The sequence below is a fragment of the Amia ocellicauda genome, unplaced genomic scaffold (assembly GCF_036373705.1).
Source record: "Amia ocellicauda isolate fAmiCal2 unplaced genomic scaffold, fAmiCal2.hap1 HAP1_SCAFFOLD_29, whole genome shotgun sequence".
NCBI lineage: Eukaryota > Metazoa > Chordata > Actinopteri > Amiiformes > Amiidae > Amia > Amia ocellicauda.
The window spans coordinates 593,937-620,403 of record NW_027102854.1 but is presented as its reverse complement, the minus strand read 5'-3'; the positions used below and the strand labels follow the sequence as shown (position 1 = coordinate 620,403).

Here is a 26,467-nt window from a genome sequence, read left to right as displayed (position 1 = left end):
TACTTTCAACACCCTTTCCTGTACTGATATTTTTCCCTCCATTTTTCTATTTTTTTTTTTTTTTTTTTTGCTGGAAATTCCATCAATACCCGCCAGCCTTTAAGAGACATCATGCAGCCAGACATCTCGGCTTGCGGCCACACCGTCCTGAAGACGCAAGATCTCGTCAGATCTCGGAAGAAAAACTGGGCAGGGCCTGGTCAGTAATTGAATGGGTGACCTCCTGGAAATACCAGGTGCTGAAAGCTTTTTACATCTCCTGGGTAACTTCAGCGTAGCTCTTAATACTCTCATTCAGTCTGGAGGAGATATAATTGAAGAATTGTACATGTACCCGGCTACTTTCAACACCCTGTCCTGCACTGATATTTTTCCCTCCATTTTTCTATTTATTTATTTTTTATTTTTTGCTGGAAGTTCCGTCAATACCCGCCAGCCTTTAAGAGACATCATGCAGCCAGGCCTCTTAGCTTGCGGCCACACCGTCCTGAACGCGCCCGATCTCATCAGATCTCGGAAGCTAACGGGGCAGGGCCTGGTCAGTACTTGGATGTGAGACCTCCTGGAAATACCAGGTGCTGCAAGCTTTTTACGTCTCCTGGGTAACTTCATCATAGCTCTTAATACTCTCTTTCAGTCTGTAGGAGATATTATTGAAGAATTGTACACGTACCCGGCTACTTTCAAAACCCTTTGCTGCACTGATATTTTTCCCTCCATTTTTCTTTTTTCTTTTTTTTTTTGCTGGAAGTTCCGTCAATACCCGCCAGCCTTAAAGAGACATCATGCAGCCGGGCCTCTCGGCTTTCGGCCACACCGTCATGAATGCGCATGATATCGTCAGATCTCGGAAGCTAAACGGAGCTGGACCTGGTCAGTACTTGAATGTGAGACCTCCTGGAAATACCAGGTGCTGCAAGGTTTTACGTCTCCTGGGTATCTTTATCGTAGCTCTTAATACTCTCTTTCAGTCTGCAGGAGATATAATTGAAGAATTGTACACGTACCCGGCTACTTTCAACACCCTTTCCTGCACTGATATTTTTCCCTCCATTTTTCTATTTTTTTTTTTTTTTTTTTGCTGGAAATTCCGTCAATACCCGCCAGCCTTTAAGAGACATCATGCAGCCAGACATCTCGGCTTGCGGCCACACCGTCCTGAACGCGCCCGATCTCGTCAGATCTCGGAAGCTAAACGGGGCAGGACCTGGTCATTTCTTGAATGTGAGACCTCCTGGAAATACCTGGTGCTGCAAGCTTTTACGTCTCCTGGGTAACTTTATCGTAGCTCTTAATACTCTCTATCTGTCTGGAGGAGATATAATTGAAGAATTGTACACGTACCCGGCTACCTTCAACACGCTTTGCTGCACTGATATTTTTCCCTCCATTTTTCTTTTTTCTTTTGTTTTTTGCTGGAAGTTCCATCAATACCCTCCAGCCTTTAAGAGACATCATGCAGCCAGGCCTCTTGGCTTGAGGCCACACCGTCCTGAAGACGCAAGATCTCGTCAGATCTCGGAAGAAAAACTGGGCAGGTCCTGGTCAGTAATTGGATGGGTGACCTCCTGGAAATACCAGGTGCTGAAAGCTTTTTACATCTCCTGGGTAACTTCAGCGTAGCTCTTAATACTCTCATTCAGTCTGGAGGAGATATAATTGAAGAATTGTACATGTACCCGGCTACTTTCAACACCCTGTCCTGCACTGATATTTTTCCCTCCGTTTTTCTATTTATTTATTTTTTATTTTTTGCTGGAAGTTCCGTCAATACCCGCCAGCCTTTAAGAGACATCATGCAGCCCGGCCTCTTGGCTTGCGGCCACACCGTCCTGAACACGCCCGATCTCGTCAGATCTCGGAAGCTAAACGGGGCAGGGCCTCGTCAGTACTTGGATGGGAGACCTCCTGGAAATACCTGGTGCTGCAAGCTTTTTACGTCTCCTGGGAAACTTCATCGTAGCTCTTAATACTCTCTATCTGTCTGGAGGAGATATAATTGAAGTATTGTACACGTACCCGGCTACGTTCAACAGCCTTTGCTGCACTGATATTTTTCCCTCCATTTTCCATTTTTTTTTTTTTTTTTTTTTGCTGGAAGTTCCGTCAATACCCGCCAGCCTTTAAGACACATCATGCAGCCAGGCATCTCGGCTTGCGGTCACACCATCCTGAACGCGCCCGATCTCGTCAGATCTCGGAAGCTAAACGGGGCAGGACCTGGTCAGTACATGAATGTGAGACCTCCTGGAAATACCTAGTGCTGCAAGCTTTTACGTCTCCTGGGTAACTTTATCGTAGCTCTTAATACTCTCTCTCTGTCTGGAGGAGATATAATTGAAGTATTGTACACGTATCCAGCTACTGTCAACACCCTTTGCTGCACTGATATTTTTCCCTCCATTTTTCTATTTTTTTTTTTTTTTTTTTGCTGGAAATTCCGTCAATACCCGCCAGCCTTTAAGAGACATCATGCAGCCAGACATCTCGGCTTGCGGCCACACCGTCCTGAACGCGCCCGATCTCGTCAGATCTCGGAAGCTAAACGGGGCAGGACCTGGTCATTTCTTGAATGTGAGACCTCCTGGAAATACCTGGTGCTGCAAGCTTTTACGTCTCCTGGGTAACTTTATCGTAGCTCTTAATACTCTCTATCTGTCTGGAGGAGATATAATTGAAGAATTGTACACGTACCCGGCTACCTTCAACACGCTTTGCTGCACTGATATTTTTCCCTCCATTTTTCTTTTTTCTTTTGTTTTTTGCTGGAAGTTCCATCAATACCCTCCAGCCTTTAAGAGACATCATGCAGCCAGGCCTCTTGGCTTGAGGCCACACCGTCCTGAAGACGCAAGATCTCGTCAGATCTCGGAAGAAAAACTGGGCAGGTCCTGGTCAGTAATTGGATGGGTGACCTCCTGGAAATACCAGGTGCTGAAAGCTTTTTACATCTCCTGGGTAACTTCAGCGTAGCTCTTAATACTCTCATTCAGTCTGGAGGAGATATAATTGAAGAATTGTACATGTACCCGGCTACTTTCAACACCCTGTCCTGCACTGATATTTTTCCCTCCGTTTTTCTATTTATTTATTTTTTATTTTTTGCTGGAAGTTCCGTCAATACCCGCCAGCCTTTAAGAGACATCATGCAGCCCGGCCTCTTGGCTTGCGGCCACACCGTCCTGAACACGCCCGATCTCGTCAGATCTCGGAAGCTAAACGGGGCAGGGCCTCGTCAGTACTTGGATGGGAGACCTCCTGGAAATACCTGGTGCTGCAAGCTTTTTACGTCTCCTGGGAAACTTCATCGTAGCTCTTAATACTCTCTATCTGTCTGGAGGAGATATAATTGAAGTATTGTACACGTACCCGGCTACTTTCAACAGCCTTTGCTGCACTGATATTTTTCCCTCCATTTTCCATTTTTTTTTTTTTTTTTTTTTGCTGGAAGTTCCGTCAATACCCGCCAGCCTTTAAGACACATCATGCAGCCAGGCATCTCGGCTTGCGGTCACACCATCCTGAACGCGCCCGATCTCGTCAGATCTCGGAAGCTAAACGGGGCAGGACCTGGTCAGTACATGAATGTGAGACCTCCTGGAAATACCTAGTGCTGCAAGCTTTTACGTCTCCTGGGTAACTTTATCGTAGCTCTTAATACTCTCTCTCTGTCTGGAGGAGATATAATTGAAGTATTGTACACGTATCCAGCTACTGTCAACACCCTTTGCTGCACTGATATTTTTCCATCCATTTTTCTTTTTTCTTTTTTTCTTTTTTTTTTTTTCTGGAAGTTCCGTCAATACCCGCCAACCTTTAAGAGACATCATGCAGCCAGGCCTCTCGGCTTGCGGCCACACCATCCTGAATGCGCCCGATCTCGTCAGATCTCGGAAGCAAAACGGGGCAGGGCCTGGTCAGTACTTGGATGGGAGACCTCCTAGAAATACCAGGTGCTGCAAGCTTTTTACGTCTCCTGGGTAACTTCATCGTAGCTCTTAATACTCTCTTTCTGTCTCCAGGAGATATAATTGAAGAATTGTACACGTACCCGGCTACTTTCAACACCCTTTGCTGCACTGGTATATTTCCCTCTATTTTTCTTTTTTTTTTTTGCTGGCAGTTCCGTCAATACCCGCCAGCCTTTAAGAGACATCATGCAGCCAGGCATCTCGGCTTGCGGCCACACCATCCTGAACGCGCCCGATCTCGTCAGATCTCGGAAGCTAAACGGGGCAGGACCTGGTCAGTACATGAATGTGAGACCTCCTGGAAATACCTGGTGCTGCTAGCTTTTACGTCTCCAGGGTAACTTCATCGTAGCTCTTAATGCTCTCTTTCTGTCTCCAGGAGATATAATTGAAGAATTGTACACGTACCCGGCTACTTTCAACACCCTTTCCTGCACTGATATTTTTCCCTCCATTTTTCTATTTTTTTTTTTTTCTTTTTTGCTGGAAATTCCATCAATACCCGCCAGCCTTTAAGAGACATCATGCAGCCAGACATCTCGGCTTGCGGCCTCACCGTCCTGAACGCGCCCGATCTCGTCAGATCTCGGAAGCTAAACGGGGCAGGACCTGGTCAGTACTTGAATGTGAGACCTCCTGGAAATACCTGGTGCTGCAAGCTTTTACGTCTCCTGGGTAACTTTATCGTAGCTCTTAATACTCTCTATCAGTCTGGAGGAGATATAATTGAAGAATTGTACACGTACCCGGCTACCTTCAACACGCTTTGCTGCACTGATATTTTTCCCTCCATTTTTCTTTTTTCTTTTGTTTTTTGCTGGAAGTTCCATTAATACCCTCCAGCCTTTAAGAGACATCATGCAGCCAGGCCTCTTGGCTTGAGGCCACACCGTCCTGAAGACGCAAGATCTCGTCAGATCTCGGAAGAAAAACTGGGCAGGGCCTGGTCAGTAATTGAATGGGTGACCTCCTGGAAATACCAGGTGCTGAAAGCTTTTTACATCTCCTGGGTAACTTCAGCGTAGCTCTTAATACTCTCATTCAGTCTGGAGGAGATATAATTGAAGAATTGTACATGTACCCGGCTACTTTCAACACCCTGTCCTGCACTGATATTTTTCCCTCCATTTTTCTATTTATTTATTTTTTATTTTTTGCTGGAAGTTCCGTCAATACCCGCCAGCCTTTAAGAGTCATCATGCAGCCAGGCCTCTTGGCTTGCGGCCACACCGTCCTGAACGCGCCCGATCTCATCAGATCTCGGAAGCTAACGGGGCAGGGCCTGGTCAGTACTTGGATGTGAGACCTCCTGGAAATACCAGGTGCTGCAAGCTTTTTACGTCTCCTGGGTAACTTCATCATAGCTCTTAATACTCTCTTTCAGTCTGTAGGAGATATTATTGAAGAATTGTACACGTACCCGGCTACTTTCAAAACCCTTTGCTGCACTGATATTTCTCCCTCCATTTTTCTTTTTTCTTTTTTTTTTGCTGGAAGTTCCGTCAATACCCGCCAGCCTTAAAGAGACATCATGCAGCCGGGCCTCTCGGCTTTCGGCCACACCGTCCTGAATGCGCATGATATCGTCAGATCTCGGAAGCTAAACGGGGCAGGACCTGGTCAGTACTTGAATGTGAGACCTCCTGGAAATACCAGGTGCTGCAAGCTTTTACGTCTCCTGGGTAACTTTATCGTAGCTCTTAGTACTCTCTCTCTGTCTGGAGGAGATATAATTGAAGTATTGTACACGTATCCAGCTACTGTCAACACCCTTTGCTGCACTGATATTTTTCCATCCATTTTTCTTTTTTCTTTTTTTATTTTTTATTTTTTCTGGAAGTTCCGTCAATACCCGCCAACCTTTAAGAGACATCATGCAGCCAGGCATTTCGGCTTGCGGCCACACCATCCTGAACTCGCCCGATCTCGTCAGATCTTGGAAGCTAAACGAGGCAGGGCCTGGTCAGTACTTGGATGGGAGACCTCCTAGAAATACCAGGTGCTGCAAGCCTTTTACGTCTCCTGGGTAACTTCATCGTAGCTCTTAATACTCTCCTTCTGTCTCCAGGAGATATAATTGAAGAATTGTACACGTACCCGGCTACTTTCAACACCCTTTCCTGCACTGATATTTTTCCCTCCATTTTTCTATTTTTTTTTTTTTTTTTTTGCTGGAAATTCCGTCAATACCCGCCAGCCTTTAAGAGACATCATGCAGCCAGACATCTCGGCTTGCGGCCACACCGTCCTGAACGCGCCCGATCTCGTCAGATCTCGGAAGCTAAACGGGGCAGGACCTGGTCATTTCTTGAATGTGAGACCTCCTGGAAATACCTGGTGCTGCAAGCTTTTACGTCTCCTGGGTAACTTTATCGTAGCTCTTAATACTCTCTATCTGTCTGGAGGAGATATAATTGAAGAATTGTACACGTACCCGGCTACCTTCAACACGCTTTGCTGCACTGATATTTTTCCATCCATTTTTCTTTTTTCTTTTGTTTTTTGCTGGAAGTTCCGTCATAACCCGCCAGCCTTTAAGAGACATCATGCAGCCTGGCCTCTTGGCTTGAGGCCACACCGTCCTGAAGACGCCCAATCTCGTCAGATCTCAGACGATAAACGGGGCAGGACCTGGTCAGTACTAGGATGGGAGACCTCCTAGAAATACCAGGTGCTGCAAGCTTTTTACGTCTCCTGGGTAACTTCATCGTAGCTCTTAATACTCTCTTTCTGTCTGCAGGAGATATAATTGAAGAATTGTACACGTACCCTGCTACTTTCAACACCCTTTGCTGCACTGATATTTTTCCCTCCATTTTTCTATTTCTTTTTTTTTTTTTTTATTGCTGGAAGTTCCGTCAATACCCGCCAGTCTTTTAGAGACATCATGCAGCCAGGACTCTCGGCTTGTAGCCACACCGTACAGAATGCGCCCGATCTCGTCAGATCTCTGAAACTAAACCGGGCAGGGCCTGGTCAGTACTTGGATGGGAGACCTCCTGGAAATACCTGGTGCTGCAAGCTTTTTACGTCTCCTGGGTAACTTCATCGTAGCTCTTAATACTCTCTATCTGTCTGGAGGTGTTATAATTGAGGAATTGTACACGTACCCTGCTACTTTCAACAGCCTTTGCTGCACTGATATTTTTCCCTCCATTTTTCTTTTTTTTTTTTTTTTTTGCTAGAAGTTCCGTCAATACCCTCGTGCCTTTAAGATACATCATGCAGCCAGGCTTCTCGGCTTGCGGCCACAGCGTCCTGAACGCGCCCGATCTCGTCAGATCTCGGAAGCTAAACGGGGCAGGTCCTGGTCAGTACTTGGATGGGTGACCTCCTGGAAATACCAGGTGCTGCAAGCTTTTTACGTCTCCTGGGTAACTTCATCGTAGCTCTTAATACTCTCTTTAAATCTGGAGGAGATATAATTGAAGAATTGTACACGTACCCGGCTACTTTCAGCACCCTTTGCTGCACTGATATTTTTCCCTCCGTTTTTCTGTTTTTTTTAATTTTTTTTTTTTTTTTGCTAGAAGTTCCGTCAATACCCTCGTGCCTTTAAGATACATCATGCAGCCAGGCTTCTCGGCTTGTGGCCACAGCGTCCTGAACGCGCCCGATCTCGTCAGATCTCGGAAGCTAAACGGGGCAGGTCCTGGTCAGTACTTGGATGGGTGACCTCCTGGAAATACCAGGTGCTGCAAGCTTTTTACGTCTCCTGGGTAACTTCATCGTAGCTCTTAATACTCTCTTTAAATCTGGAGGAGATATAATTGAAGAATTGTACACGTACCCGGCTACTTTCAGCACCCTTTGCTGCACTGATATTTTTCCCTCCGTTTTTCTGTTTTTTTTAATTTTTTTTTTTTTTTTGCTAGAAGTTCCGTCAATACCCGCCAGCCTTTAAGAGACATCATGCAGCCAGGCTTTTTGGCTTGCGGCCACACCGTCCTGAATGCGCCCGATCTCGTCAGATCTCGGAAGCTAAACGGGGCAAGGTCTGGTCAGTACTTGGATGGGTGACCTCCTGGAAATACCTGGTGCTGCAAGCTTTTTACGTCTCCTGGGTAACTTCATCGTAGCTCTTAATATTGTCTTTCAGTCTGGAGGAGATATAATTGAAGAATTGTACACGTACCCGGCTACTTTCAACACCCTTTGCTGCACTGATATTTTTCCCTCCATTTTAATATTTTTTCTTTTTTTCTTTTTTTAGATGGAAATTCCGTCAATACCCGCCAGCCTTTTGGGGACATCATGCAGCCAGACCGCTTGGCTTTCGGCCACACCATCCTGAACGCGCCTGATCTCGTCAGATCTCGGAAGCTAAACGGGACAGGACCTGGTTAGTGCATGAATGAGTGACCTCCTGGAAATGCCAGGTGCTGCTAGCTTTTACGTCTACTGGGTAACTTCATCGTAGCTCTTAATACTCTCTTTCTGTCTGGAGGAGATATAATTGAAGAAAAATACACGTACAAGGCTACTTTCAACACCCTTTGCTGCACTGATATTTTTCCCTCGATTTTTCTTTTTTCTTTTTTTTTTTGCTGGAAGTTCCGTCAATACCCTCGTGCCTTTAAGATACATCATGCAGCCGGGCTTCTTGGCTTGCGGCCACAGCGTCCTGAACGCGCCCGATCTCGTCAGATCTCGGAAGCTAATCGGGGCAGGGCCTGGTCATTACTTGAATGTGAGACCTCCTGGAAATACCTGGTGCTGCAAGCTTTTTACGTCTCCTGGGTAACTTTATCGTAGCTCTTAATACTCTCTTTCTGACTGGAGGAGATATAATTGAATTGTTGTACACGTACCCGGCTACTTTCAACACCCTTTGCTGCACTGATATTTTTCCCTCCATTTTTATATTTTTTCTTTTTTTCTTTTTTTAGCTGGAAATTCAGTCAATACCCGCCAGCCTTTAGGGGACATCATGCAGCCAGACCGCTTGGCTTTCGGCCACACCATCCTGAACGCGCCTGATCTTGTCAGATCTCGGAAGCTAAACGGGACAGGACCTGGTTAGTGCTTGAATGAGTGACCTCCTGGAAATGCCAGGTGCTGCTAGCTTTTTACGTCTACTGGGTAACTTCATCGTTGCTCTTAATACTCTCTTTCTGTCTGGAGGAGATATAATTGAAGAAAATTACACGTACCTGGCTACTTTCAACACCCTTTGCTGCATTGATATTTTTCCCTCGATTTTTCTTTTTTCTTTTTTTTTTTGCTGGAAGTTCCGTCATAACCCGCCAGCCTTTAAGAGACATCATGCAGCCTGGCCTCTTGGCTTGAGGCCACACCGTCCTGAAGACGCCCAATCTCGTCAGATCTCAGACGATAAACGGGGCAGGGCCTGGTCAGTACTTGGATGGGTGACCTCCTGGAAATACCAGGTGCTGCAAGCTTTTTACGTCTCCTGGGTAACTTCATCGTAGCTCTTAATACTCTCTATCTGTCTGGAGGTGTTATAATTGAAGAATTGTACACGTACCCGGCTACTTTCAACACCCTTTGCTGCACTGATATTTTTCCCTCCATTTTTATATTTTTTAATTTTTTTTTTTTTTTGCTAGAAGTTCCGTCAATACCCGCCAGCCTTTAAGAGACTTCATGCAGGCAGACTTTTTGGCTTGCGGCCACACCATCCTGAACGCGCCCGATCTCATCAGGTCTCGGAAGCTAAAGGGTACAGGGCCTGGTTACGACTTGGATGGGTGACCTCCTGGAAATACCAGGTGCTGCAAGCTTTTTACGTCTCCTGGGTAACTTCATCGTAGCTCTTAATACTCTCTATCTGTCTGGAGGTGTTATAATTGAGGAATTGTACACGTACCCAGCTACTATCAACAGCCTTTGCTGCACTGATATTTTTCCCTCCATTTTTCTTTTTTTTTTTTTTTTTTTGCTGGAAGTTCCGTCATTACCCTCCAGCCTTTAAGAGACATCATGCAGCCAGGCCGCTTGGCTTGCGGCCACACCGTCCTGAACGCGCCCGTTCTTGTTAGATCTTGGAAGCAAAACGTGGCAGGGCCTGGTCAGTATTTGGATGGGTGACCTCCTGGAAAAACCAGGTACTGCAAGCTTTTTATGTCTCCTGGGTAACTTCATCGTAGCTCTTAATACTCTCTTTCTTTCTGAAGGAGATATGATTGAAGTAATGAACACGTACCCGGCTACTTTCAACACCCTTTACTGCACTGATATTTTTCCCTCCGTTTTTCTTTTTTCTTTTTTTTTTTTTTTTTTGGATGTTCCGTCAATACCCGCCAGCCTTTAAGAGACATCATGCAGCCAGACATCTCGGATTGCGGCCACACCGTCCTGAACGTGCCCGATCTCGTCATATCTCGGAAGCTAAACGGGGCAGGACCTGGTCAGTACTTGAATGTGAGACCTCCTGGAAATACCTGGTGCTGCAAGCTTTTACGTCTCCTGGGTAACTTTATTGTAGCTCTTAATACTCTCTATCTGTCTGGAGGAGATATAATTGAAGTATTGTACACGTACCCAGCTACTGTCAACACCCTTTGCTGCACTGATATTTTTCCATCCATTTTTCTTTTTTCTTTTTTTTTTTTTTTTTTTTTGCTGGAAGTTCCGTCAATACCCGCCAACCTTTAAGAGACATCATGCAGCCAGGCCTCTCGGCTTGTGGCCACACAGTCCTGAATGCGCCCGATCTCGTCAGATCACGGAAGCTAAACGGGGCAGGGCCTGGTCAGTACTTGGATTGGAGACCTCCAAGAAATACCAGGTGCTGCAAGCTTTTTACGTCTCCTGGGTAACTTCATCGTAGCTCTTAATACTCTCTTTCTGTCTGCAGGAGATATAATTGAAGAATTGTACACGTACCCAGCTGCTTTCAACACCCTTTGCTGCACTGATATTTTTCCCTCCATTTTTCTATTTTTTTTTTTTTTTTTTCTTGCTGGAAGTTCCATCAATTCCCTCCAGCGTTTAAGAGACATCATGCAGCCAGGCCTCTTGGCTTGCAACCACACCGTCCTGAACGCGCCCCATCTCGTCAGATCTCGGAAGCTAAACGGGGCAGGGCCTGGTCATTACTTGAATGTGGGACCTCCTGGAAATACCTGGTGCTGCAAACTTTTTACGTCTCCTGGGTAACTTTATCGTAGCTCTTAATACTCTCTATGTGTCTGGAGGAGATATAATTGATGTATTGTACACGTACCAGGCTACTTTCAACACCCTTTGCTGCACTGATATTTTTCCCTCCATTTTTATTTTTTTTATTTTTCTTGCTGGAAGTTCAGTCAATACCCGCCAGCCTTTAAGAGACATCATGCAGCCAGGCCTCTTGGCTTGCGGCCACACCGTCCTGAACGCGCCCGATCTCGTCAGATCTCGGAAGCTAAACGGGGCAGGACCTGGTCAGTACTTGAATGTGAGACCTCCTGGAAATACCAGGTGCTGCAAGCTTTTTACGTCTCCTGGGTAACTTCATCGTAGCTCTTAATACTCTCTTTCAGTCTGGAGGAGATATTATTGAAGAATTGTACACGTACCCGGCTACTTTCAACACCCTTTGCTTGCTCTGATATTTTTCCCTCCATTTTTCTTTTTTCTTTTGTTCTTTGCTGGAAGTTCCGTCAATACCCTCCAGCCTTTAAGAGACATCATGCAGCCAGACCTCTTGGCTTGCAGCCACACCGTCCTGAACGCGCCCGATCTCGTCAGATCTCGGAAACTAAACGGGGCAGGGCCTGGTCAGTACTTGGATGGAAGACCTCCTGGAAATACCAGGTGCTGCAAGCTTTTTACGTCTCCTGGGTAACTTCATCGTAGCTCTTAATACTCTCTTTCAGTCTGGAGGAGATATTATTGAAGAATTGTACACGTACCCGGCTACTTTCAACACCCTTTGCTTGCTCTGATATTTTTCCCTCCATTTTTCTTTTTTCTTTTGTTCTTTGCTGGAAGTTCCGTCAATACCCTCCAGCCTTTAAGAGACATCATGCAGCCAGGACTCTCGGCTTGCGGCCACACCATCCTGAACGCGCCCGATCTCGTCAGATCTCGGAAGCTAAACGGGCCAGGGCTTGGTCAGTACTTTAATGGGTGACCTCCTGGAAATACCTGGTGCTGCAAGCTTTTTACGTCTCCTGGGTAACTTCATCGTAGCTCTTAATACTCTCTATCTGTCTGGAGGTGTTATAATTGAGGAATTGCACACGTACCCAGCTACATTCAACAGCCTTTGCTGCACTGATATTTTTACCTCCATTTTTCTTTTTTTATGTTTTTCTTTGCTGGAAGTTCTGTCAATACCCGCCAGCCTTTAAGAGACATCATGCAGCCAGGCATCTCGGCTTGCGGCCACACCGTCCTGAACGCGCCCGATCTCGTCAGATCTTGGAAGCTAAACGGGGCAGGGCCTGGTCACTACTTGGATGGGTGACCTACTGGAAATACCAGGTGCTGCAAGCTTTTTCGTCTCCTGGGTAACTTCATCGTAGCTCTTAGTACTCTCTTTCTGTCTGGAGGAGATATATTTGAAGTATTGTACACGTACCCGGCTACTTTCAACACCCTTTGCTGCACTGATCTTTTTCCCTCCATTTTTCTAATTATTTATTAATTTTTTTTTGCTGGAAGTTCCGTCAATACCCTCCAGCCTTTAAGAGACATCATGCAGCCAGACCTCTTGGCTTGCAGCCACACCGTCCTGAACGCGCCCGATCTCGTCAGATCTCGGAAACTAAACGGGGCAGGGCCTGGTCAGTACTTGGATGGAAGACCTCCTGGAAATACCAGGTGCTGCAAGCTTTTTACGTCTCCTGGGTAACTTCATCGTAGCTCTTAATACTCTCTTTCAGTCTGGAGGAGATATTATTGAAGAATTGTACACGTACCCGGCTACTTTCAACACACTTTGCTGCACTGATATTTTTCCCTCAATTTTTCTTTTATCTTTTTTTTTTTTGCTGGAAGTTCCGTCAATACCCGCCAGACTTTAAGAGACATCATGCAGCCAGGCATCTTGGCTTGCGGCCACACCGTCCTGAACGTGCCCGATCTTGTCAGATCTCGGAAGCTAAACAGGGCAGGGCCTGGTCAGTACTTGGATGGGTAATCTCCTGGAAATACCAGGTGCTGCAAGCTTTTTCGTCTCCTGGGTAACTTCATCGTAGCTCTTAATACTCTCTTTCTGTCTGGAGGAGATATAATTGAAGTATTGTACACGTACCCGGCTACTTTCAACACCCTTTGCTGCACTGATATTTTTCCCTTCATTTTTCTTTTTTCTTTTGTTCTTTGCTGGAAGTTCCGTCAATACCCTCCAGCCTTTAAGAGACATCATGCAGCCAGACCTCTTGGCTTGCAGCCACACCGTCCTGAACGCGCCCGATCTCATCAGATCTCAAAAGCTAAACGGGACAGGGCCTGGTCAGTACTTGGATGGGTGACCTCCTGGAAATACCAGGTGCTGCAAGCTTTTTACGGCTCCTGGGTAACTTCATCGTAGCTCTTAATACTCTCTTTCTGTCTGGAGGAGATAAATTTGAAGAATTGTACAAGTACCCGAATACTTTCAACTCCCTTTGCTGCACTGATATTTTTCCCTCCATTTTTCTTTTACTTTTTTATTTTTTCTGGAAGTTCGTCAATACCCGCCAGCCTTTAAGAGACATCATGCAGCCAGGCCTCTTGGCTTGCGGCCACACCGTCCTGAACGCGCCCGATCTTGTCAGATCTTAGAAGCAAAACGTGGCAGGGCCTGGTCATTATTTGGATGGGTGACATCCAGGAAATACCAGGTGCTGCAAGCTTCTTACGTCTCCTGGGTAACTTCATCGTAGCTCTTAATACTCTCTTTCTGTCTGGAGGAGATATAATTTAAGTATTGTACACGTACCCAGCTACTGTCAACACCCTTTGCTGCACTGATATTTTTCCATCCATTTTTCTTTTTTTTTTTTTTTTTTTTTTTGCTGGAAGTTTCATCAATACCCGCCAACCTTTAAGAGACATCATGCTGCCAGGCCTCTCGGCTTGTGGCCACACTGTCCTGAATGCGCCCGATCTCGTCAGATCTCGGTAGCTAAACGGGGCAGGGCCTGGTCAGTACTTGGATGGGTGAACTACTAGAAATACCAGGTGCTGCAAGCTTTTAACGTTTCCTGGGTAACTTCATCGTAGCTCTTAATACTCTCTTTCAGTCTGGAGGATAAATAATTGAAGAATTGTACACGTACCCGGCTACATTCAACACCCTTTGCTGCACTGATATTTTTCCCTCCATTTTTCATTTTTCTTTTTTTTTCTGCTGGAAGTTCCGTCAATACCCGCCAGCCTTTAAGAGACATCATGCAGCCAGACATCTCGGATTGCGGCCACACCGTCCTTAACGCGCCCGATCTCGTCAGATCTCGGAAACTAAACGGGGCAGGGCCTGGTCAGTACTTGGATGGGAGACCTCCTGGAAATACCAGGTGCTGCAAGCTTTTTCGTCTCCTGGGTAACTTCATCGTAGCTCTTAATACTCTCTTTCTGTCTGGAGGAGATATAATTGAAGTATTGTACACGAACCCGGCTACTTTCAACAACCTTTGCTGCACTGATATTTTTCCCTCCGTTTTTCTTTTTTTTTTTTTGATGGAAGTTCCGTCAATACCCGCCAGCCTTTAAGAGACATCATGCAGCCAGGCCTCTTGGTTTGCGGCCACACCGTCCTGAACGCGCCCAATCTCATCAGATCTCGGAAGCTAAATGGGACAGGGTCTGGTCAGTATTTGGGTGGGTGACCTCCTGGAAATACCAGGTGCTGCAAGCTTTTTACGTCTCCTGGGTAACTTCATCGTAGCTCTTAATACTCTCTTTCAGTCTGGAGGAGATATAATTGAAGTATTGCACACGTACCCGGCTACTTTCAACACCCTTTGCTGCACTGATATTTTTCCATCCATTTTTCTTTTTCTTTTTTTTTTTTTCTGCTGGAAGTTCCGTCAATACCCGCCAACCTTTAAGAGACATCATGCAGCCAGGCATCTCGGCTTGTGGCTTCACCGTCCTGAATGCGCCCGATCTCGTCAGATCTCGGAAGCTAAACGGGGCAGGGCCTGGTCAGTACTTAAATGGGAGACCTCCTGGAAATACCAGGTGCTGCAAGCTTTTTACTTCTCCTGGGTAACTTTATCGTAGCTCTTAATACTCTCTTTCTGTCTGGAGGAGATATAATTGAGGTATTGTACACGTAGCCGGCAACTTTCAACACCCATTGCTGCACTGATATTTTTGCCTCCATTTTTCTTTTTCTTTTTTTTTTTTCTGCTGGAAGTTCCGTCAATACCCACCAACCTTTAAGAGACATCATGCAGCCAGGCGTCTCGAATTGTGGCCACACCGTCCTGAATGCGTCCGATCTCGTCAGATCTCGGAAGCTAAATGGGGCAGGGCCTGGTCAGTACTTGGATGGGTGACCTCCTGGAAATACCAGGTGCTGCAAGCTTTTTACTTCTCCTGGGTAACTTTATCGTAGCTCTTAATACTCTCTTTCTGTCTGGGGGAGATATAATTGAAGTATTGTACACGTACCCGGCAACTTTCAACACCCTTTGCTGCACTGATATTTTTGCCTCCGTTTTTCTTTTTTTTTTTTTTTTTGCTAGAAGTTCCGTCAATACCCGCCAGCCTTAAAGAGACATCATGCAGCCAGGCCTCTTGGCTTGCGGCCACACCGTCCTAAACGCCCCCAATCTCGTCAGATCTCGGAAGCTAAACGGGGCAGGGCCTGGTCAGTACTTGGATTGTTGACCTCCTGGAAATACCAGGTGCTGCAAGCTTTTTACGTCTCCTGGGTAACTTCATCGTAGCTCTTAATACTCTCTTTCAGTCTGGAGGAGATATAATTGAAGAATTGTACACGTACCCGGCTACTTTCAACACCCTTTCCTGCACTGATATTTTTCCCTCCATTTTTCTATTTTTTTTTTTTTTTTTTTATGCTGGAAATTCCGTCAATACCCGCCAGCCTTTAAGAGACATCATTCAGCCAGGCGTCTCGGCTTGTGGCCACACCGTCCTGAACGCGCCCGATCTCGTCAGATCTCGGAAACTAAACGGGGCAGGACCTGGTCAGTACTTGGATGGGAGACCTCCTGGAAGTACCAGGTGCTGCAAGCTTTTTACGTCACCTGGGGAACTTCGTTGTAGCTTTTAATACTCTCTTTCTGTCTGGAGGAGATTTAATTGAAGAATTGTACACGTACCCGGCTACTTTCAACACCCTTTACTGCACAGATATTTTTCCCTCCATTTTTCTTTTTTCGTTTTTTTTTGCTGGAAGTTCCGTCAATACCCTCCAGCCTTTAAGAGACATCATGCAACCAGGCCTCTTGGCATGCGGACACATTGTCCCGAATGCGCCCGATCTCATCAGATCTCGGAAGCTAAACGGGGCAGGGCCTGGTCAGTACTTGAGTGTGAGAACTCGTGGAAATACCTGGTGCTGCAAGCTTTTTACGTCTCCTGGGTAACTTCATCGTAGCTCTTAATACTCTCTTTCTGTCTGGAGGAGATATAATTGAAGAATTGTACACGTACCCGGCTACTTTCGACAGCCTTTGCTGCACTGATATTTTTCCCTCCATTTTTCTTTTTTTTGCTTGAAGTTCCGTCAATACCCGCCAGCCTTTAAGAGACATCATGCAGCCAGGCTTTTTGGCTTGCGGCCACACCGTCCTGAACGAGCCCGATCTTGTCATATCTTGGAAGCAAAACGTGGCAGGGCCTGGTCAGTATTTGGATTGGTGACCTCCTGGAAAAACTAGGTACTGCAAGCTTATTACGTCTCTTGGGTAACTTCATCGTAGCTGTTAATAATCTCTTTCTGTCTGGTGGAGATACAATTGAAGAAATGTACACGTACCCGGCAACTTTCTAACACCCTTTGCTGCACTGATATTTTTCCCTCCATTTTTCTTTTTTCTTTTTTTTTTGCTGGAAGGTCCGTCAATACCCGCCAGCCTTTAAGAGACATCAGGCAGCCAGGCTTCTCGGTTTGCGGCCACACCGTCCTGAACGCGCCCGATCTCGTCAGATCTCGGAAGCTAAACGGGACAGGGCCTGGTTAGTGCTTGAATGGGTGACCTCCTGGAAATACCAGCTGCTGCAAGCTTTTTACGTCTACTGGGTAACTTCATCGTAGCTCTTAATACTCTCTTTCTGTCTGGAGGAGATATAATTGAAGAATTGTACACGTACCCGGCTACTTTCAACACCCTTTGCTGCACTGATATTTTTCCCTCCATTTTTCTTTTTTCTTTTTTTTTTGCTGGAAGTTCCGTCAATACCCTCCAGCCTTTAAGAGACATCATGCAGCCAGGCCTCTTGGTTTGCGGCCACACCGTCCTGAACGCGCCCGATCTCGTCATATCTCAGATTCTAAACAGGGCAGGGCCTGGTCAGTACTTGGATGGGTGACCTCCTGGAAATACCAGGTGCTGCGAGCTTTTTACGTCTCCTGGGTAACTTCATCGTAGCTCTTAATACTCTCTTTCAGTCTGGAGGAGATATAATTGAAGAATTGTACACGTACCCGGCTAATTTCAACACCCATTGCTGCACTAATATTTTTCCCTCCATTTTTCTTTTTTCTTTTTTTTTTTGCTGGAAGTTCCGTCAATACCCTCCAGCCTTTAAGACACATCATGCAGCCTGGCGTCTCGGCTTGCGGCCACACCGTCCTGAACGCGCCCGATCTCGTCAGATCTCGGAAGCTAAACGGGGCAGGACCTGGTCAGTACTTGAATGTGAGACCTCCTGGAAATACCTGGTGCTGCAAGCTTTTACGTCTCCTAGGTAACTTTATCGTAGCTCTTAATACTCTCTATCTGTCTGGAGGAGATATAATTGAAGTATTGTACACGTACCCAGCTACTGTCAACACCCTTTGCTGCACTGATATTTTTCCATCCATTTTTCTTTTTTTTCTTTTTTTTTTTTTTTTTTCTGCTGGAATTTCCGTCAATACCCTCCAGCCTTTTAGAGACATCATGCAGCCAGGCCTCTTGGCTTGTGGCCACACCGTCCTGAACTTGCCCGATCTCGTCAGACCTTGGAAACTAAACGGGCCAGGGCCTGGTTAGTACTTGGATGGGTGACCTCCAGGAAATACCAGGTGATGCAAGCTTTTTACGTCTCCTGGGTAACTTCATCGTAGCTCTTAATACTCTTTATCTGTCTGGTGGAGATATAATTGAAGTATTGTACACTTTGTCTTAGGGACAGTCTGGCTAGCAGTGACTGAGTGGTTGACAGACGACAAGCAACGGAATGTACGTGCTCTGTGATGTCATAGCAGTCAGCTGAGAGAGGCTCGTGATGTCATCGCTGAGCTGTCTGTCTGTCTGTCTGTCTCTCTCTCTCTCTTTCTCTCTCTCTCTCTCTCTCTCTTCCTCTCAATTCAATTCATTTGTATTGTCAAAGCAATTGGACATACATACATACATATATATATATATATATATATATATATATATATATATATATATATATATATATATACATACATACATACATCCATAAATGCTAGAAAGTCATTACTATGTTATCTTAAAGGCTAACTAAGCAGAACATATATCATTATAGAACAGAGTTCATAGGTCAACACATGGTTTTAGGGAACAGGCACGTAGGTCATACCGTTTGACATTGTCTCCAAGGTTCTCATCGTAAATAACAAACAGAAATCAAACTATCTTCTGGGCTGACCTTCTAGCTTGACCGTATCTTTCTTAAGTATACAAGAGAGAAAAACAGGTGTAAGAAAATAATTTCTAATTTTCCTTCTACACATATATACATACATACATACATATGTAGCGTTATGTTGGGTGTATTTGGATAAGAGCATTTGGGCTCTGAGCTGAAGCACTGTTCTAAAGAAGACCTCTCCCCCCCCAAAGTTATCAGATTTCCTTAGCTCATCAGCTTGGAACTGGTTTGCATCAAAGTGACAGTTTTGGGGAGGATGGCACCGAGAAGAGGCCAAATAGTTTGGAATTCTGCTATGAGATGTCTGGAGAAAGGGGCCTGTAGGTGATAAAAACTCTTTGAAGTGGATGAGAGCCGAAATCCCGACATAGAGCTACGAACCCAGGCCAACCGGCATTTCCAAAAGATGGCATGGATTGACATCAGTCATAAATAAAGCCTCCCTCCAATAGGACACTGGGGGCTGAAACCGAAATCCAATCTCAAGAACTCAGGGACCAATCACCTACTGATCTGACAGACTATAAGGAACAGCGGACAGTCTTTCTCTCTCTCTCTCTCTCACCTGAACCAGAAACTCGCTGCCACAGCTCAACCTGTAGCTCTGTTGCCAGAACCGGAATCAGAAACCAACCAAGTCTTTGCCGGCAACAGAAGAGTTAAACTGGGAGAAGGAGATTGAGCGAAGAATTATTTTAAAGGACTTTATTAAATAAATAACTTTACAGACCCACCTGATCAGTGGAGTTTTACAGCTGGACAATTGACTAAGTCGACTGAATACGAAAGTGTCAGTCACTTAAATAGCTATTTGAGTCTTAAGAAACTTGACCCTTGGAACAAACAGGGCCCTGCTTTCCTCAAAGACTTCGTCTTCAAGTAACTACGGTGGAACCCTGCTTACAAAGAAGATTTTGTGCACAACCTTGGAGCCTTCAAACCAATGGAAAATCTGTTTGGAAAAGACTCTACATTCCCGAAACCCCAACTTCCAGGTGCATCGACTGAGTGGAAGTTCTTGGACAAAGCCGAACCGGACTGCCTTTGTTCCAAACCACACGGACCTCGTGCCGTGTGCTGTTATCTGAGCCCGAAGCCAGAGAGGCCTCTTTGCGACGAAGTTCACATAAGTTTAACAGTTTGGAGTTTGTGATTCATGACATTTGAGAAATCAATTAGAAATGTTAATCTGTGATTCATAACTCTAGAATGTGTAATATCATTTAGTTTTCTTAAATATAAATGTGTGTTGCATTCAACTGTTTTGTTGATAATTTTAGAAATAAAATCTGTCAACGCCGAGAAATATCTTCTCATTCCTGTTTAACTGTTTAGTCTGAAATTGACACAAGTTAATAGACATTAGATTATTGGTGGCCCTGCCTATCCTTAATCATTGAATAATAATCAGTTAAGGGAAATTGTGGTAACAAATAGGATCTTTCTCGGCACCTAAACGTAAATGAGACTGATATATATATAACGAGAAGTTACCTGACATAAATACTAACCTGCGTAGTTATTGAATGTCTGACTAACAATACTAATGAGAGACTCACCTTCGTCTTACTAACCGGTATTGTAGTCAATGTGTTTATAACCTTTTTTGTTTAACGATTTGTTAAACGGAATGTACGTGCTCTGTGCTGTCATAGCAGTAAGCTGAGAGAGGCTCGTCATGTCATCGCTGAGCTGGCTGGCTGGCTCTCTGTGTGTGTGTGTGTGTGTGTGTGTGTGTGTGTGTCTCTCTGTCTGTCTGTCTGTCTGTCTGTCTCTCTCTCTCTTACTCTCTCTCTCTCCCTCTCAATTCAATTCATTTGTATTGTCAAAGCAATTGGACATGCATACATACATACATACATATATATGGAAAATAAACAATATGTGTACATCTCTTTCTGCATTAGTGGTGCCCTCACAGATGTGCAAGTTACATGACAGACAGACAGACAGACACACACACACTTTCACACACAGACAGACAGACACAGACACACACAGACACACACACACATACTTTGACAGACAGACAGACAGACACACGCATATTATGGGTCTTTGTTGGGTAGTGAAATGGGTAGCATCAGTCGCAGTGTGGGTAATGTCAGGGAGCCAATCATAGTCCCCGTTATTTGCATATCGTGGCGCAAAGCATTCTGGGAAAAGCAACTAAACACGTTTAGTCATGTATTTGTCCATAGTTTACACATGAGATGAAAGAGACAGTATGACGTGTTGAGCACCTGGGATTCCTCATGTGTATGTGAGGGGCAGAGGAACCGGATCCCAAGTGTGCGTCCCAGGTGCTATAGGTTTCAAAGCATGCAGGGGAATAAGCACCCCACCCTGACACCTATAGAAGACTGGATAGGGAGATATAAATAGCAATGGGGAGACTCTTGTACTTGGTGTGGCTCTATCCATATAGTGGGGCCAGCAGCCACTTAGCAGGTGCAGCAATAGAAGCTCAGCCTGGGGAGACTGGATTTAGCATTTCCTCTCCATTTTGATAACTATCCATAATCATTTCTGCAAAATACTTCTATGATACCTATGTATGTTTTTTACTTGTACTATATTATACTATCAAGTATCAGTGTACACATACAATGTGACCTGTTACATTAATACAGAAGCCACGGAAGGCCAGATCACTAATAGCCACTGTCCCCTGATATTACACTTTTTTACAATCACTTTGGCACTCATTTCAGAACCTTGATGTCATTTTTCAAAACTCTAGACACTAAACTCACACCCGATGATCAAAATGCACATTTTTCAAAACTCTAACACTTTTTTACAATTGCTTGGATACAATACACATCAACCTCAGATCATTTGTTCATTGAACTAAAATGACACAACTTAACATCAAAGTATTACCATTTCAAAATGCAATTCACACATTACATCTGAGATCACTGTCTATTCATTTCATTACAAAGATCTAACTATCAATTGATACAGCTGCTCAAAATGATAAGTGACTGTTGCATTACTCTTAATGCATAATTTTATGGAAACTGACAAACAATATTCCATGTTTCGATCATGAAAGTTTCAGGATAATGAGATCCATTGACATCAATAAACGAGGAGCATGAACCAGTTGGACTACATTATCTATGGATGTAATATTTCATCATCATTCATCATCATGTAGCACTTTTCCACACCATGTTTGCAGTGTGGAAGGAAAGTTAGAAATTCTTTCTCTAATACCTGTTTTTCTCTCTTGTATACTTAAGAAAGATAAGGTCAAGCTAGAAGGTCAGGCCAGAAGGTAGTTTGATTTCTGCTTGTTATTTACGATGAGAATCTTGGAGACAATGTCAAACAGTATGATTGAAGTGCCTGCTCCCTAATCCATGTGTTGATCTATGAACTCTGTCCTATAATGATATAAATTCTGCTTAGCTAACTTTTAAGATAACATAGTAATGACTTTCTGATTATAACCAGCTCTTTGATTTTTGTGTATAAAAGCTCTGACTGTTAAAATGAAGGCAGAGCGACTTTGGGATCTACTTGAGTCACTGTTCCTCTCCACGCTGCGTGTATTAAAGGCATTGCAACTAACGCTCCAACCTGGTTGAAGATGATTGTTCTTCCACATCAGATTTGATATTACTGTATGTATGCAGGCCCTTGTAATTGCTTTTCCAATACTGCCAACTGGTTATTGATGATTGATTTCACATTGTGGTACGAGTATCGAGTGAAATGAGTGCTATCCACCCCAGCAACACAGTGATAACATGGAGCCGGCAAGTCATCCAGGTCACAATAGAGGTCAAGCAGTGGGAGGAGGAAGACGTGGTGGTCAAAGGAATGGAAGGGGACATGCACCCCTTCTGAGAGGTGGTCGTGGGCCTCGTCATAGAGGAGGGCTTAGGCCTCACCAGAGAGGCAGCCATGGGCCTCATTTGAGAGGTGTTGGGGGAACGTGGTAGAGGACAAGGCCACGGACCAGACAGCGGCAGCAACAGCAAATAGTGTCCAGTGAAATCCGAGAAATAGTTGTAGAGCATGTTGTAAATCATGGCATGACCATGACTGAGGCAGCTACAATGATTCAATCAAACCTCAGAATCAACTCAGGATCAACTGTGGCCTCAATCATCAGAAATTTCCGTACTGAGAAGCGGCAAGTCTTCAGCATGCACTAAACATTAGGCTACTCTCAATTGTCAAATGACTGTATACTGCATACCAATGTGTAGCACAGAGTATAGTGTGCCTTTTGAAAGAAATGCAGACAGAGTGAAGCAGCTGATGACTGAGTATGTTTAGGTATGTTCAGTTTCAAGATGCCTCTTGTGAAAAATGGTTGTGAGAACCTGAACCTGAACACAGGGCTGATGGAAATTTAGAAGTACAGTAATCAATCCTTTGTTTTGCTTTTTACACTAAGCCAGGTGAGGAACACTGCAGTTGACATTTTACTGTAGTTTTGTTCTTTTTTGTAGCTAATTATTGTTGCATGGATTCAAAGAAACCTATGGTGTGATTTGATTGTATTGCATCAATACATTTCAGATTTTGTTCAATGATTCCACTGTGTCTGTAGTATTCTCTCTACTAGTCCTTTTACAGTGATGTATTTATGTGTAGTACCATAATGAAACATGTATCACATATTTTGTACTACAATATTTAATGATTGTACGAACAACTACACAGTGAAACTATCGGTATCTTCTGTGTGGGTGATCTAAATAAATGTTACTATGGTATTTCATGATAAATGAATTATTTGAACCAACAAGTCTGCAAGTGCAAGGTTTCTTTAAAGATATGAATGCACAATGCAATGTTTTGAACATTGGACAGCCTGTGTTACAAGTGATGACCGTTTTGAGTTTTGTGTCTAGAGTTTTGAAAAATGACATCAAGGTTCTGAAATTAGTGACAAAGTGATTGTAAAAAACTGTATATTCATCCTATTTAATGTGCTCTTTTAAAATGTACTTTTCTTTTTTATGTTGCCATTTCTGTTCTACCAATGTTTCAGTTGTTAGCCAAAGATTGACAGAGTACATCTCATACACACAGGCCAGACAGCAAGGATTTCTTTTTGAAATTCAATTACAAATGCTGCATGAACTCATCAATACGATTAGAGCTCCTGAAAGCAATATAACTAACTCACTCTACAGCATCTCATTAGCAGTGAAAAGAAACCAAGAAAGTTGGGACAGTCGACTGTTTACCACTATGTAACATCACCTTTTCTTTTAATAACACTTATTAAGCACTTGGGCACTGAAGGCACCTCTTGGTTAAGTTTAGCAAGCGGGATTTCCCCCCATTCATCCATTATGCATTTCCTCAGCTGCGCAACTGCACAGGGCCTTCGTTGTCTTCATTTGCACTTCATAGTGCGCCACACATTCTCAATTCGGAGACAGGTCAGGACTGCAGGCAGGCCATGCTAGCACCCGCACTCTCTGCCTACGCAACCATGCGCTTGTAATCTGGGCAGAATGTGGTTTGGCGTTATCCTGCTGAAAAATGCAGGGACGTCCCTGGAAAAGACGATGTCTGGATGGCAGCATATGTTGCTCCAAAATGTGTACATCTCTTTCTGCAAAAATGGTGCCCTCACAGATGTGCGAGTTACATGACAGACAGACACTCATACACACTGTCACACCCACACACACACACACACTTTCACAGACAGACACACGCACACACACTCACTTTCACACAGAGACAGACACACAAACACAGAGACAGACACACACACTTACAGACACACACACACACACTCACTTTCACACAGAGACACACAAACACATACACTTTCACACAGACACACACACACATACATACATACATATATAAGGAAAAGAAACAATACATTTAAAAATCACAAAAAGATGTAATAAAGTACAGAAAATCTAAATGTAATAAAATGTGATCTTTAATACATACAAATATGTATGGCTGGTCGGATGCGTCTTGGACTCGGGTTCCTCTTCATTACGTATAATGCTTTTGCCTTTTGCTATAGCTTTCCGTGGAGGGGATCGTGGGTGAGTTTGTACCATTCTTGGGAGGCTCTGCCTTGTTGGGGCGGAGCTGTGATCCAGGTGAACAGCAGATCGGACATAGGTGGGCATGTGGGCGGAGGAGGAAGGCCGGTCAAGCAAATAAGCTTGCTAAGGTACGCAGCAGCAGCAAGCAGCCCCACCATCCAGTCAGCCAGCCAGTCTGGCTGGCAGTGACTGAGTGGTTGACAGACGGCAAGCAACGGAATGTACGTGCTCTGTGATGTCATAGGAGTCACCTGAGAGAGATGTTTGTGATGTCATCGCTGAGCTGGCTGGCTCTGTGTGTCTTGCTGGCTGTGTGTGTGTGTGTGAGAGAGAGAGAGACTTTTTGACTTTTATCAGACTTCATTGCCTGTTTGCAACACGCAATAATTCATACAAAAGAAAATAAATAAATAAATAAAAAATAGTGTTCCCCTTTGTTTGTCTCCCCCCAACAAGCATTAACTCCGCCACTGATCTGTACACTTTTAAAGAAAGCAACCCAATACACACAACAAAACAACCATCAAATACTAAACCCTATAAATGAATTACATAATAAAAACCAACTCCCCGTCATACAATTCACAAAGGGCATCATTAATACACCAGACCTGTTCAAAACTCTCCAAATCATTCATCAGCCTGTAATAGTTAAACTCTAGTCTGACTCTGCACTTGACCAGCATGGCAAACACTCTCACTGCATCCTCACTGCCCTCCCCACACACTCTGTTCTTCCTAGTCTTATAGACGGCCATTTTAGCCTGGCCCAGCAAGAAGTTTACCAGCTGGTCCACATGTTTGGTCTTTCTGGTGTATCGCGCCCCTAAAATAAAAACCTTTGTGTTAAAAATCAGGTTAAGATCAGTAAAAAGACGAGTTAAAAGACTAAAAATGGGTGACAACCGAGAGCAAGTGCTGAAACAGTGAAACACGGTCTCTCTCTGAGCACAGAATGGGCAGGCGTCGGACACAGCAGGGTTAAGAACAGTAATAAAAGAATTGACAGCAATAATGGTGTGTAACACCCTCCACTGCAGATTGCCAGCTCTCTTATTGAGGGGGGCTTGTACAGGCTTCTCCAGGCGGGCGCAGTGTCTTCCCCCAGCCCCAGCCTGTAAAGTAATTTTAGGAATCACAAAGAAACAGTTGAAAGTGCTAAATAAGTATTTTGATGCACCATATTAATTTAGGAAATTTACATGTTGTTTTTCATCAGCTTCTGTATCTGATGGCTCCACATCACTGGCTGGATTGACAGCAACGACACTCTAAAAAAAGAAGTGTTAAGTTTGAGCATTCAGGACTTGTTTTGAAGATCCTGAATATCACTGGTCCACAATTTATCTGTGAAACTATGGGTTAATCTCCATATACAAAATACCTTTCACACACACTTTAAATTTACAACTAAATTCACATGTTGATGTCTTTCGTCAGCTTCTGTATTTGATGGCTCAATATAACTGGTTGCATTAACAGCAACGGCACACTACAAGAAAATAACATTATATTTAAACATTCAGGACTGGTTTAGCATCACCTCGAATATCCCTAGCCCTTGAGGTCGATTGTTATTGTGGTCTTCAAGACCAGTGCTTCTCAACCTTAGTCCTGGAGGAGGCCCACTGTCTGCTGATTTTCATTACAACAACATTGTAGGTTATATCAGTGACTGTGGTCCTAAAGTACCCCTATGCCTGCTGTTTTTTTTCC

General features: G+C 44.4%; 11 non-coding genes and 42 pseudogenes across 11 annotated transcripts; all 53 read left to right on the top strand.

The window, feature by feature from the left end:
- Positions 1–129: 129 nt before the first annotated feature.
- Positions 130–248, top strand: LOC136728021 (uncharacterized; annotated as a pseudogene).
- Positions 249–469: 221 nt separating this feature from the next.
- Positions 470–587, top strand: LOC136728525 (uncharacterized; annotated as a pseudogene).
- Positions 588–1,140: 553 nt separating this feature from the next.
- On the top strand, positions 1,141–1,259 carry LOC136727838 (uncharacterized; annotated as a pseudogene).
- Positions 1,260–1,474: 215 nt separating this feature from the next.
- On the top strand, positions 1,475–1,593 carry LOC136728209 (uncharacterized; annotated as a pseudogene).
- Positions 1,594–1,814: 221 nt separating this feature from the next.
- LOC136728352 (5S ribosomal RNA) lies at positions 1,815–1,933 on the top strand. Its single transcript, XR_010808705.1, has one exon. It is a non-coding gene; the product is annotated as a 5S ribosomal RNA (ribosomal RNA).
- Positions 1,934–2,153: 220 nt separating this feature from the next.
- Positions 2,154–2,272, top strand: LOC136727842 (uncharacterized; annotated as a pseudogene).
- A 218-nt stretch (positions 2,273–2,490) lies between these two features.
- Positions 2,491–2,609, top strand: LOC136727836 (uncharacterized; annotated as a pseudogene).
- Positions 2,610–2,824: 215 nt separating this feature from the next.
- LOC136728208 (uncharacterized) lies at positions 2,825–2,943 on the top strand (annotated as a pseudogene).
- Positions 2,944–3,164: 221 nt separating this feature from the next.
- Positions 3,165–3,283, top strand: LOC136728351 (5S ribosomal RNA). The gene has a single exon (XR_010808704.1). It is a non-coding gene; the product is annotated as a 5S ribosomal RNA (ribosomal RNA).
- Positions 3,284–3,503: 220 nt separating this feature from the next.
- Positions 3,504–3,622, top strand: LOC136727841 (uncharacterized; annotated as a pseudogene).
- Positions 3,623–3,846: 224 nt separating this feature from the next.
- On the top strand, positions 3,847–3,965 carry LOC136728266 (5S ribosomal RNA). The gene has a single exon (XR_010808628.1). It is a non-coding gene; the product is annotated as a 5S ribosomal RNA (ribosomal RNA).
- A 210-nt stretch (positions 3,966–4,175) lies between these two features.
- On the top strand, positions 4,176–4,294 carry LOC136727729 (uncharacterized; annotated as a pseudogene).
- A 219-nt stretch (positions 4,295–4,513) lies between these two features.
- Positions 4,514–4,632, top strand: LOC136728597 (uncharacterized; annotated as a pseudogene).
- Positions 4,633–4,847: 215 nt separating this feature from the next.
- On the top strand, positions 4,848–4,966 carry LOC136728180 (uncharacterized; annotated as a pseudogene).
- Positions 4,967–5,187: 221 nt separating this feature from the next.
- On the top strand, positions 5,188–5,305 carry LOC136728524 (uncharacterized; annotated as a pseudogene).
- Positions 5,306–5,520: 215 nt separating this feature from the next.
- LOC136728155 (uncharacterized) lies at positions 5,521–5,639 on the top strand (annotated as a pseudogene).
- A 224-nt stretch (positions 5,640–5,863) lies between these two features.
- Positions 5,864–5,982, top strand: LOC136728531 (uncharacterized; annotated as a pseudogene).
- A 219-nt stretch (positions 5,983–6,201) lies between these two features.
- Positions 6,202–6,320, top strand: LOC136727835 (uncharacterized; annotated as a pseudogene).
- A 215-nt stretch (positions 6,321–6,535) lies between these two features.
- On the top strand, positions 6,536–6,654 carry LOC136728048 (uncharacterized; annotated as a pseudogene).
- A 222-nt stretch (positions 6,655–6,876) lies between these two features.
- Positions 6,877–6,995, top strand: LOC136727745 (uncharacterized; annotated as a pseudogene).
- Positions 6,996–7,211: 216 nt separating this feature from the next.
- Positions 7,212–7,330, top strand: LOC136728379 (5S ribosomal RNA). Its single transcript, XR_010808729.1, has one exon. It is a non-coding gene; the product is annotated as a 5S ribosomal RNA (ribosomal RNA).
- Positions 7,331–7,556: 226 nt separating this feature from the next.
- LOC136728461 (uncharacterized) lies at positions 7,557–7,675 on the top strand (annotated as a pseudogene).
- Positions 7,676–7,901: 226 nt separating this feature from the next.
- Positions 7,902–8,020, top strand: LOC136728322 (5S ribosomal RNA). Its single transcript, XR_010808678.1, has one exon. It is a non-coding gene; the product is annotated as a 5S ribosomal RNA (ribosomal RNA).
- A 223-nt stretch (positions 8,021–8,243) lies between these two features.
- LOC136728074 (uncharacterized) lies at positions 8,244–8,362 on the top strand (annotated as a pseudogene).
- A 215-nt stretch (positions 8,363–8,577) lies between these two features.
- On the top strand, positions 8,578–8,696 carry LOC136727831 (uncharacterized; annotated as a pseudogene).
- Positions 8,697–8,919: 223 nt separating this feature from the next.
- LOC136728078 (uncharacterized) lies at positions 8,920–9,038 on the top strand (annotated as a pseudogene).
- Positions 9,039–9,254: 216 nt separating this feature from the next.
- On the top strand, positions 9,255–9,373 carry LOC136727882 (uncharacterized; annotated as a pseudogene).
- A 223-nt stretch (positions 9,374–9,596) lies between these two features.
- On the top strand, positions 9,597–9,715 carry LOC136727747 (uncharacterized; annotated as a pseudogene).
- Positions 9,716–9,932: 217 nt separating this feature from the next.
- Positions 9,933–10,051, top strand: LOC136727866 (uncharacterized; annotated as a pseudogene).
- A 220-nt stretch (positions 10,052–10,271) lies between these two features.
- Positions 10,272–10,390, top strand: LOC136727961 (uncharacterized; annotated as a pseudogene).
- A 225-nt stretch (positions 10,391–10,615) lies between these two features.
- Positions 10,616–10,734, top strand: LOC136728001 (uncharacterized; annotated as a pseudogene).
- Positions 10,735–10,955: 221 nt separating this feature from the next.
- On the top strand, positions 10,956–11,074 carry LOC136728102 (uncharacterized; annotated as a pseudogene).
- Positions 11,075–11,289: 215 nt separating this feature from the next.
- LOC136728468 (uncharacterized) lies at positions 11,290–11,408 on the top strand (annotated as a pseudogene).
- Positions 11,409–11,625: 217 nt separating this feature from the next.
- On the top strand, positions 11,626–11,744 carry LOC136728364 (5S ribosomal RNA). The gene has a single exon (XR_010808716.1). It is a non-coding gene; the product is annotated as a 5S ribosomal RNA (ribosomal RNA).
- Positions 11,745–11,961: 217 nt separating this feature from the next.
- Positions 11,962–12,080, top strand: LOC136728293 (5S ribosomal RNA). The gene has a single exon (XR_010808651.1). It is a non-coding gene; the product is annotated as a 5S ribosomal RNA (ribosomal RNA).
- A 217-nt stretch (positions 12,081–12,297) lies between these two features.
- LOC136728437 (uncharacterized) lies at positions 12,298–12,416 on the top strand (annotated as a pseudogene).
- Positions 12,417–12,636: 220 nt separating this feature from the next.
- Positions 12,637–12,755, top strand: LOC136728363 (5S ribosomal RNA). Its single transcript, XR_010808715.1, has one exon. It is a non-coding gene; the product is annotated as a 5S ribosomal RNA (ribosomal RNA).
- A 217-nt stretch (positions 12,756–12,972) lies between these two features.
- On the top strand, positions 12,973–13,091 carry LOC136728425 (uncharacterized; annotated as a pseudogene).
- Positions 13,092–13,306: 215 nt separating this feature from the next.
- LOC136728259 (5S ribosomal RNA) lies at positions 13,307–13,425 on the top strand. The gene has a single exon (XR_010808621.1). It is a non-coding gene; the product is annotated as a 5S ribosomal RNA (ribosomal RNA).
- Positions 13,426–13,640: 215 nt separating this feature from the next.
- LOC136728148 (uncharacterized) lies at positions 13,641–13,759 on the top strand (annotated as a pseudogene).
- A 221-nt stretch (positions 13,760–13,980) lies between these two features.
- LOC136728707 (uncharacterized) lies at positions 13,981–14,099 on the top strand (annotated as a pseudogene).
- Positions 14,100–14,315: 216 nt separating this feature from the next.
- Positions 14,316–14,434, top strand: LOC136728450 (uncharacterized; annotated as a pseudogene).
- A 210-nt stretch (positions 14,435–14,644) lies between these two features.
- Positions 14,645–14,763, top strand: LOC136728355 (5S ribosomal RNA). Its single transcript, XR_010808708.1, has one exon. It is a non-coding gene; the product is annotated as a 5S ribosomal RNA (ribosomal RNA).
- A 219-nt stretch (positions 14,764–14,982) lies between these two features.
- On the top strand, positions 14,983–15,101 carry LOC136728401 (uncharacterized; annotated as a pseudogene).
- A 218-nt stretch (positions 15,102–15,319) lies between these two features.
- LOC136728551 (uncharacterized) lies at positions 15,320–15,438 on the top strand (annotated as a pseudogene).
- Positions 15,439–15,653: 215 nt separating this feature from the next.
- On the top strand, positions 15,654–15,772 carry LOC136727812 (uncharacterized; annotated as a pseudogene).
- A 221-nt stretch (positions 15,773–15,993) lies between these two features.
- On the top strand, positions 15,994–16,112 carry LOC136728463 (uncharacterized; annotated as a pseudogene).
- A 215-nt stretch (positions 16,113–16,327) lies between these two features.
- Positions 16,328–16,446, top strand: LOC136728682 (uncharacterized; annotated as a pseudogene).
- Positions 16,447–16,987: 541 nt separating this feature from the next.
- LOC136728469 (uncharacterized) lies at positions 16,988–17,106 on the top strand (annotated as a pseudogene).
- Positions 17,107–17,321: 215 nt separating this feature from the next.
- LOC136727934 (uncharacterized) lies at positions 17,322–17,440 on the top strand (annotated as a pseudogene).
- Positions 17,441–17,656: 216 nt separating this feature from the next.
- On the top strand, positions 17,657–17,775 carry LOC136728481 (uncharacterized; annotated as a pseudogene).
- Positions 17,776–18,001: 226 nt separating this feature from the next.
- Positions 18,002–18,120, top strand: LOC136728744 (uncharacterized; annotated as a pseudogene).
- Positions 18,121–24,676: 6,556 nt separating this feature from the next.
- Positions 24,677–24,791, top strand: LOC136728242 (U5 spliceosomal RNA). The gene has a single exon (XR_010808606.1). It is a non-coding gene; the product is annotated as a U5 spliceosomal RNA (small nuclear RNA).
- Positions 24,792–26,467: the final 1,676 nt, after the last annotated feature.